Here is a 10,644-nt window from a genome sequence, read left to right as displayed (position 1 = left end):
GGGAGTGATGTTGGGGAAGCTTTGTGGCCACGGCACTTCACGCATTTCAAAACGACTGGTTTCGTTTTTTTTTTTTTTTTTCAGCAGTTGTCAGTGTAGAACACAATGTATTTCGTAACAGAGTCAGCTAAGTCCGACATGTGCTTCTTTCTGTTTCCGGCAAAAATATAAAAAATAAATCACTACGTTGACTTGGCGAATTGCAGAGCTCAATTCAGAAAATTCAATGCGTGAAACAGAAAACTGATTAAAGTGGTCGGCAAAAGTTCCCCTAAGGTAAGTAAACTTGACCCCCACAATTTTCAGACCAGTAGATTTTTCAATACAACTTTTTAACGTGTCAGGTGAAACATGACATGCTCTATATTCTAGAAACGTTTTCCTGGCGTTCGGCAGCCCTTTTGCAACAGTCTCACCTAGTGCTGAAGAAGAAGCAATTCGAAAAAGTGAACGCAGACGTCGCTTGCTGTCACCTATCTCGCGAGGAATAGCCCTTCTGATATTTGCTTCTGACTCCTGCAACAAGGTATGTGTGTTTCGTACTCCTATTGCCGTGTGTAATATGTGACATCGCACTGCGTTGTTGCGATGCAGTGCGTTGGTGAGCCTTACGCTATTCCTACGTCGCTTTAAGAACGATGCAGCTGTAATGAGGAGAGAAATGTGTGGACACCTCTCCGTTTATCGAGGACTGTCAATGCACGTTATGTCTCGTGAAAGCACCAGTTCGTAGCACCAGGACAGGCTTCACTACGCAACCACACTTCCACCGTAGCGGGGAGGAGGCGGTCCTATCGGCAATGCGCAATGTCGGTTTACATCAGGTTCAGTTAAGGTCAGCGATGGATCAAAGTTAGGTTTCCCTGTCACAGTCGTGGTCGATGCGAGCGACCGTGGAGGTCCCCCGCCTTCGCAAGGCGGTTCCGGCATCAGACTGTTCCGTCGAAGTGTTAAGGCAGTTTATCGTGACATGCACGTTGTCGTGGAAAGGTCACCATAGCTGCTGTGTCGCTAACGTCACTATCAGAGTAATTTACCATCTTATGAAACGGGCTTTGTATGCCATCATTAATATCATCCGCCATTTTTCTATGTGCAGATCGCGATGGCAACCGATAACGGTAAGATAATCACCTCACCTTTGACGTCAGTGAAATAATAAGACTCGCCTGTTTACGCTATATGTTGCTGATAACAGTGAGTTTTAGTAAACCAGTATGTTTATAATATCGTTGTACAGTACAGTACGAAGATTGCTTGCTTCAAACTAGCGTGGTTAAATTACTGAATAGTACCTGATGTGGTAGAGATTTTAGGTAGACTTTTTTAGTAGACATCTCCGATACGATACCCCCTACGGGACCACTGACCACAGAACGCTAACTTACTTTCTGAAGAATGTATCGACTTTAATTTATACAGTCACTAAGAATTTCGATTTGTCCCGTAGTCTCTCCTGAAAGGGTCGGTCGCATCAGTTCCAGTCCTTTTCGAAACTATACTGCCATTTAATTCTTCGCGTACCAGTGACCACGGTATCAAAAATTCCCACGCGAAAGACTGGCGTATAGTTTCACTGTTATTCCACGGTATCATGAAGCACGGATAGAGATGGGGGAGATCTATTGTGCCGAGAAGTGAAGCCGAGATTGGGGGCCACTCCAGTGACATCACCGTTCTCTTTTCGGTTTCGGTTCCATACATCTCTATGGGAGCCCCTAACGCATAGTTTCCGAATACTTGAGGAGGTGTGGTGGTAGCGCTTCCAAAGTGGTGCAAACCGGCTTCATTGTGCTATTCAGGTAACCTGACCCCCGCGTGCCTCCAAAGAAACTACAGCTGATCTCTTATAGCTATATCACTTGCCCCATGCTTCTCTCTTCTGTCGGTGGGCGCCTCCTTTTATTCTTTCCTGCGTGGAAGACAACAGTAGACGCTGGATGTTGAGAGAATGCAGGGATTCCCTCACTGGAAAACCGAGATAACGTCATCCTGTAATCGGCCAAGGATATCACGCATTTGAGAGAACGAATGCCGCGAATAAGTTGAGTTTCACGCCCGTGCTGGCATCTCATCGCGTTACGGGGCGTCTGGACGGCGCCTTTCCTCATCTGCCAGCCACCCTCTCACTCCTCCGCCTACGGAGTGGCGTCACGCCCCGCTGGAGCTTCTGTGGCCGCGGGGGCAACGCTGATCTTTAAAATGCGTTTACTTAATATCCAACCACGCTTCGGACGAAAAAAATAACTTGGTAGACCGTTGGCCGATGCCGAACATGTTTTCTTTCTTTTTTTTCTTTTTTTCGTGTGACCGTTCCTTTAAGGGTGTCTGTGTAGCATAAGAGGTACAGTCTTTGAAGACTTATCTATTCGGTAGCCGGAGCACTCACCACTCTTATGCCACAATTTTTGTCACAGTTCAATTCCTCAGGCATTCTACGGGAAACACTGTGTCGAAATGGTGGCCAACCGCGCATTGTCAAGTTCGACCGCAATACTAAAAGTAGAATAGATTACCTCACAACTACTCAACTAAATGGGCCAGCCCGTGTCACTATCACTTGATTTATTGGGGATTGTTTGCCACGACACATCGTCCCGAGCCGTTTCGCCTCCGTTTCGCTAACAAATTTATTAATTATTAATAATAATAATCAGTGTTGTTAATAAAAAGAATTGTTAATATTAAGCGTTCTCTGAAACATCTGCAACTTGTTGCGATGGGTTCACACGCAACCAGTTAAACCACAAAGTTAACATAAACTGCATGTCGACTTATGTATCGAATATGTGTCGAATTATGTATCTCCCAACTTGTACTTTCGTTTTTTTCATTATAACGTCACCACCGCAATGATCGACCCAAGGCCATGCTCACACTGAGATAGTTCCATTAGCAACCCTTTCGCAAGCGAGCATTGGTTCGACAAACGTGCTTGACTCTGGAAAGGGCTTCTCAGCAAACACGTTATGGAGCTCCATGGGCTAGATTCTGGAAACGTGCGAATCAGAAAGGCTGTCGGAGCTGAAAGCTCTTATTCCACAGTTTAGCCGCATATTTTCTTTTATTCGGGGTTCGGTGCAGTGAAAAAGCGGGACAAAACACGGTCCCACAAACCGGCAAGTGACCCAGCGGGACTACGAAACATAAAAGTGGGAACCGTCCAGCCTAAATCAAGACGTCTAGGCGCTACCACATCATTCCCATTACTATCAATCTCGCTTTATTATATAACGCGAACGGGGTTCGAAAATTTGAGCCTTACAAAACTACAGGGTTCGGTTACAAAATTGTGTCCCGCATTCCGTAAGCGGCTTCGACCTTTCGTGTTGTTCAATGGAGCGAGCTCGAGCTATTCATAGGTTGTACAGTAGAGGGCGTCGAAAAGGCAACCTTTTATAGGCGTGCGATATCTGACTGCGCCAAGCACCAATGTGCAACACGTGTTATTTTGTAAACGGCTCGATATTTGTTTAAAACGAACTTCAATTCGTTCTGAATAACCGAAACCTTGAAATCTCATTTCCCTCTTGTACCCTATGCCTACACGCGAAAACAGGGTGACAGACAGAAGGACATGATATTTTATTTGACGTATATGGATTGATTTGTTCTTGTAATCTTCACGCAGATGCATGGGCAGCTGAACAGTACGCCACAGGTAAGACTATATTACTTCCAAATATTTAGTATCTGTATTTCTATGTATGTATGTATGTATGTATTTAGTATGCGACCGGATGCACAATATTGGGCCCATTGCTGATGCAGGTCTAATATAGGACCCGTTTTGCCAATGTTTTTCCCATATTGGCTCAAACGTAGCAATATGGGCCTCATATTGCTAAGCTTGAGTCAATATGGGGAAAATGTTGAAAATATGCGACAATACTTTGCCAATATCGACAATATATATCGGGCGTTTCAGTTAAATCCCCGGGCTAAATAATTCGCGAACGGGTGCACCAATCGACGAACTATTCTTTTTACAAGTATCCGTCCGATACCACCTATATGTAGGGAAGGCCCTCTGGCCGTTCATGGGCACAAGAAAAATAGAAATAAATAAATAAATAAATAAACATTTAAGCTGCAATAAGCTGCATCATTTACGGTTTAGCCATTGCGTCTGGCTACCCATTCTTGTTTGTAATTGCTCGCGATGATACTTGTTCGTGAAAATCGGCATTCTGTGATATTCACACAACGTAAGCGATCACAAAGTGCGCGACCAGACTGTTGTTGGTCATAGCGCTTCCGTCCATTCGTTCGACAGATCTCTCCTGTACTGCACTTACGAGCATATGTTTCATAACACGGTCGCGTTAGGTTTCTCTATTTCGTATACCAAATCTGACATCACATCACGTACTGCAAAGTTGTTTTTTTTATTGTTTTTTTCACGCCGAACGATTTTTCGCGTCTTTCGTGAGCGCCAAAAGTGCATGAATCTCAGAACCAGCGAAGTAGATACGTTGACGTCACCGAGAAACATGAGCCCGCGTTTTCCGCGAATTTAAGTTCCCGCATCAAGTATGGCGTCAGCCCAAGACGTGAAAACATGTTCCTCGCGGGATCAACGACTTTTACGGTACTTCGTATTATACATCACCCTCGTTTAGACTCACCACAGAACCACTGAACAGCACGCGATTCCACGAATTTTCGAAATAAGCCGCAATACTCCATCGTTTCGAATTTCCTGAGAGTAGGTGACGTCATTTGGAGCTCGGACATCTGCCTCTTTGCAACAACGCGCGTCTCTCAAAATCGTTCTTCGGCGTCGATACCTGTAATCAGAGGTGCGGCAGCCGCAGCCTATTCGCTTCCCGAACTACCTATTGAGGCACTCGCGTCGTCCTCAAGATGGCTGACAAAAGAATGATTACCGATGAATAAATCGCCCTGCTTCATGCGTGCGTCCTTCCACGATAACTCCAAAATTGTACGAATAACATAACTCGCGCATGGTAATTCCTGCTGTCTTCGTTGTTTTCGTTCACACACCGCTCCTGTGATAGTATCTCTTTCCCCTTCCCTTTCTCGCCGTTGAATATTCTTCTTCGCAGTAGTTTCGCACTGCGGAATTGAGCAGTGCTGTTGCTGTTTAAGTTCTGTAAGCCGGGAAACTCCATTGGGCACGAAGGGAAGTTGCGGTAGTTTCGCGTCAGCCCTAAATATACCTGTCCTCTGCTGTTACTGTCGTTCATTGAGTGCTTTTGCTGGGGTCCGCTAGGTGGCGAGTAGGCAACTGGAGATTCGAATTGCCCGGCTCGTTGGCATGCGACCGGAGGCACAATATTGGGCTCATTGCTTATGCAGGTCTAATATAGGACCTGTTTTGCCAAGATTTTCCACATATTGCTAAGTTGAAGTCAATATGGGGAAAATGTTGAAAATATGCGACAATACTTTGCCAATATCGACAATATATACCGGGTGTTTCAGTTAAATCCCAGGGCTCAATAATTCGCGAAGGGGTGCACCAACCGACGAAGTTTTCTTTTTACAAGTGTCCGATATACCACCTACAAGCTGGGCACCGTTTGAATGAGTGGGAGGCGCTCATTATTTAAATAAAAATTCAAATGAGTTCCGTAAAAGAAACATAATTTCTAAAGCAGGGCTCTGTCGGGATTAAAATGGGTACTACCACTTTTGGGGCCTTCAGTGGACTCCTTTGATCGAAGCGGGTCATTGGTTGCCGTAATTAATTGGTTTCGGTTTACATATTTTGTCGCGTCTGGTCGGGGTAAAGCGCAAAAGGACGTAATTCATTGGTGTAATTCACTAGTGTAAGGACATAATTCATTGGTGAATGAGGGAGTGGAAGAGCGTCCTTTTGCGCTTCACTGCGACCAGCCGCGACAAAAATATGTAAACCGAAACCAATTACAGCAACAAATGACCCGCTTCGGTGGCAGATTTTTCTCTAAAAGATGTCCACTGATGGAGGATGGACCCTGGAGCAAACCGTGTCCGTGTCATTCCATGCCAGACCAATAAGCTGTGCACAACTGTTTTGAAGAAGAGGAAGAAGATTCTCGCGCTTGTTGAGTGCATTGCAGTCATTCAGCAAAGCTATCCGTTGTCGTTCCTGGGTCCTTTCATAAATTTCTGGTGCCGAGAAGCGTAGCCTCACTCATTGATGGAAGCAATCCAGGAACGGGAAAATGGTGCATAGGAGCGTTAACGTAGTAATGGCTACGGCTGTTTTCAGCTATGGTTTCACTTATGGCTCCATTGTTTTCAACCAGAAGAGCAGAACACGCGGGATGCGCATGCGCACAGCGATCGCGCGAAAATGGCGGATTTATGACGTCCCCTTACACAGTAGTGCGTTTGTGCATATGATACTGCGTATACATTATGGGTCGTTCAAATTTAAGTCAAACACTGTTCAATATCTGCCATGTCCGACTCAGGAATGGCGTCATATGGGTAGTGCCTACCACACACCACATTGGTAGTGTTAGAAAGTCACAATGTCAAGCCCGTGGAATGTGTGCAGTCGTGTGAGAATGCATAATTTCTTTCAGGCAATTACGGTACGGAGGTCTACGGTGTTGACGAATTTGGCACAGCGTATGGAACGGAACAATTTGGCACCGGTAAGTTGTATGACTTATGTTACAGTTCCTGTAGCTGCGCGTCTATAGCTTGTCCTAGAGACCTAATTATTTCTGTGGGCCTAAACTATAGATCACAATCCTTAACATAGTGTGTAACAGTCAGCCGCTGAGTGTAATGACGCATTCCATGGGCAGAACTCTGTGAAAGTGTTGTCAAAAATTGTTCCATTGGCAGAATCTGGGCATGCGTTGAATGTTCTGTTGGCGTAGAGGCAGGGAAAAAAAAAGCTCCAAAAAGTAATTTTCTGTTGTTTTTTTTTTTTTTGTTTTTTGTTTACCCAGAGATTACCTCAGCGGAAAACGACCGAGGAGGAGGCCCGCGCGCGATTCATGTTTTTCATCGTACTCGTGTGTCGCGCAGATAGTCTTGTGTCTCTTGAACGGTGGAAATAATAGTGCGTCCCGCTGCGTGCGATTAGAGAGTTTTAGTAAACCACATTGCAACGTCCCGGTACGGTATACACACTCTTAAAAATGAACTTAGCGCATAGCACGTTTTTAGCCAACCATTATCTCGAATGATATCGCTATGTGGCCTGATTTGTTCAAAGCGGTAGGCGTACGCCTTTTCTGTGACACTTCTGCGGTTCATAATTGTCACAAAAATGGTGTACGCCTCCCGTTTTCAACAAATCAGAGAAGATAACGATATCATTCGAGATGATGGTTGGCTAGGAGCGTGCTATGCGGTGAAGTTCATCTTGAAGAGTGCACAGTACGATAATCCGAAACGACATCACGATAAGCGAGAGTGACGCTGTGGAAGGTTTAGTATACCGTGGAAGGAGACGGTACGTCGTAGCGCTTCCGCATGGCAAATCCCGGACCCTTACCCGTGAAGCCTTTCGATGTTACGCTGTTGGAGTCTTTTGTTATTGCAATCCATTTCGTTGCATCCATGAGGGGTGCTCGCAATCGCCTTGAGCAGCATAAAAATGCCACGTGAGCCCGCACCGCCATCTTGCTTCTCGCGTACACTCTTAGAAAAGAGTTTTACCGCATAGCACGCTGCTACACTCTTAAAAATGAGCTTCACCGCATAGCACGCTCCTAGTCAACCGTCATCTCGAATGATATCGTTATCTGCCCTGATTTCTTGAAAACGGCAGGCGAACGTCTTTTTTTGCAACACTTACAGAAAAGGCGTACACCTCTCGTTTCCAACCAGGGCAGATAACGATATCATTCGCGATAATGGTTGGCTAGGAGCGTGTTTTGCGGTGAAGTTCATTTTTAAGAGTGTAGTTTGCCTGGTCTTCTTCTCCTCGCGGAGCCCCGCAACCCCCATGACGTCTCCGAGTACAAAGCACGCTATTCCTCGAGGAGATCCGTACCGCCGGTACCCTAGCGAAGGGCATGCGCTACGAGACGAACGACGTATCGGGTATCTTATGCAAAATATATATTTAAAAAAAGGTGTATAAAACTCTATCATATTTTGCGATTCCAAAGCAGTTTACTGATCCCCAAGTGGCCTGACTAAACAGAGAAAGCGCGCGGGTTAAGACCAACCTCCATGAAGCGAGTACACGACGACGTTCGCCGAGCCTCTTACGCCCTTCATGCAAAGAAATTGTCACAGTCGCGTCCAGCGGGAACCTCGTCGCAAAAATTCGCTCCATGGAGCATTAAGGGCAACTTCCATGGAGCGATTTTTTTAAAACGAATTTCGCGCGGCACACTGCCACGCGCGTTCCGCCGCCAGTTGTTCGCCGGCACCAGCTCCATGGGACAAAAAAAAAAAAAAAAAAACAGCGGACGGCGTCGGAAAATCTTGATGTAATGTCACTCTTGCCAGAGTACAAGGTGAAAGCTTAGTGAAATCAGTTGCTTGAAAAAAAAAAAAAAACGCATTTAATGTCACAAATATTGCAACTAGTAGCAACTGCTAGTTTCTGGTACGATTGGCGGGAAAAAATATAAGCGTGACTATTTGGCTAGTTTCGGCCACTTAGCTAGTGATATTTTACTCAGTTTTTCGATTTGTACAACACTCTGCTTCTGGGGGAAGAACGTCATCGAAGACTCTCGTAACCTTGCAAAACGTTTATGTGGGTGACGAACACCTTCAGTAGTGCCATAGAACAATTAAGTCTCAAATTTTTACCACGCGTAGTTCTTAGAGAAATTCAATGACACTTTCTCACCGGACACCCTCTATATATATTGTAAGGTTAGTTACGATTGCTATTTAGTGCTGCATCATTTCTATGTGACAGCTAACATTGTTGAATTGTTGTTGAATGGGTTGTCGCTTGCAGGCTACGACGTGCAGGGTAGGTAAAACAGGCCACAAATGTTCACCCACCTTGTTGACTTTCTGACATTACTCTGATGAATTCTCCAGGCTGGGGCACAGAGCAGTATGGAATGCGTAAGTGGACAATTTGACTCACTGCGTTTCTTCACGTGTGGGTTCAACCTACTCCTTTTTCTTTGCAGAGCCCCAAGGATTTACGCAGCAAGGTAAAACCTTTTGCTCCTATACATACTGTAATAACATGCGTTGAGAAAGGTAGGAACGCTGCTATTAAAGAGATTCCTTAAGAACGTCTACGCCACGTGCACATCACTGGTTAAGTGGACTGTGAACGGACGTGTTAGCGGCACTCGATGCTGCGCGCAGGACTGACTGCTTCAGTAAAAGGTTGCTTGTCTTCGAATGGATTGGCAACGGCCTTATGTACAGCTTCGGACAAAAGCTAGCGGGACACGAGGGTGTCACGTTTCTCGAATAGATCGACACCCTATCAGCAAACAGGAGTGGACGCAGATACTGAGAGATGGATCCGCTCACGTCTGATCTCCTCCTGATAGCTAACAGGGGGCCGCTCAGATGAACAAATACGCCAACGCCGTGTTAGGTAAACTTTCGTCCCAAGCTGTGCGTCGAACGTCCGTGCGTCATGATAATCGCTGATACAACGGACGGTCGTGCTGAATTTTCGTTATAGCTGGATTCAAGCTCGAAATGGCAGCAACGTATTCTTTTGCTCCCCATCATCTGAAGGACTGAACGAAATCGGTGAAATTATATTTGCTCGCTTCACGGTTGCACTTTGCAAAGACGGCGGGGCAGAAGTACCGCACTCGCAATGTCCCTACACCGCACACTGAATGTCACGAATGACGTCGCTGTGTCCAACAAGCTTGTAAATAAGCTTCGCTTTAGAGTATCGACATTGAGGTTCAAGCGAGAGCAGCAGCGCCATCTTGTTTCCGCATCACACCGGTACTATCCCCAGTTGAGGATCAAAGACGGCTAACATAATGCTCGCTGTGGGATAGAGACGAGTGTATGATTGTTGTGCGATAATCCATGTATTGTCCACCAGAGCACCTTCAGGATGTCAAGGTGAGCTAAAGGCCTTCACCCTTGATGAATTGCTCGCAAGAGAAAGGAACATTTCACCCGCGCACGATAGATGGCGTCGTGCGCTAAAGTGCGCGTGCGCGTGGGTAGCGTTGCGAGAAAGCAAGGTGGCGCATGCTCGCTCTTGGAACTCGGTGTCGATACCCTAAGCGTGGCTTATTTAGTGACTCTAGTCGAACTACTTGTTGGAGACGAGAGGTGTACGTCTTCTCCTTAAACTTATGTTAATTGCACTCCTCAGAAAAACACGTGCTCCCCCCGCTGCACATAATAATGAATGATGAATTCTATGCGGGTGTAGTTGTTGTAGCTGGTGTCTGTTTTAACGCGGTAAATGACACTTGGCAGTTGGCTCCTAAATTATAAATACAGCTTAGTAACACCAGCCAATATTTGCATGTAGGTTACTCCGGGATATCGGGTACAGGCACGGCTGCAACGGGTAAGATAGCAGTTTGATATCTGTTAGTAGTGCGCTTTTTGTTGACATTTATCCTTGCGTTTCACAGATAGCCAATCGTAAGTATCTTTACTCTTATCAGAATGTAGCCAATCAGTGCTCGCGAGGTAGGTGACGGAAGAAGAGTCTCTAGAACATCGGGATTTGCCCGGTGAAGATAGGCGGAAACAAGTTTTTAA

At 45.7% G+C, this 10,644-nt stretch overlaps 1 long non-coding RNA gene across 1 annotated transcript; it reads left to right on the top strand.

The window, feature by feature from the left end:
- Positions 1-440: 440 nt before the first annotated feature.
- LOC135399696 (uncharacterized) lies at positions 441-10,444 on the top strand. The gene is made up of 8 exons (XR_010424392.1): positions 441-526; positions 1,100-1,121; positions 3,632-3,661; positions 6,540-6,611; positions 8,894-8,908; positions 8,980-9,006; positions 9,075-9,098; positions 10,409-10,444. It is a non-coding gene; the product is annotated as an uncharacterized LOC135399696 (long non-coding RNA).
- Positions 10,445-10,644: the final 200 nt, after the last annotated feature.

The sequence above is a fragment of the Ornithodoros turicata genome, chromosome 7 (genome assembly GCF_037126465.1).
Source record: "Ornithodoros turicata isolate Travis chromosome 7, ASM3712646v1, whole genome shotgun sequence".
Classification (NCBI taxonomy): Eukaryota; Metazoa; Arthropoda; class Arachnida; order Ixodida; family Argasidae; genus Ornithodoros; species Ornithodoros turicata.
The sequence above is the reverse complement of the archived record's forward strand: the minus strand, read 5'-3'. Positions and strand labels throughout refer to the sequence as shown.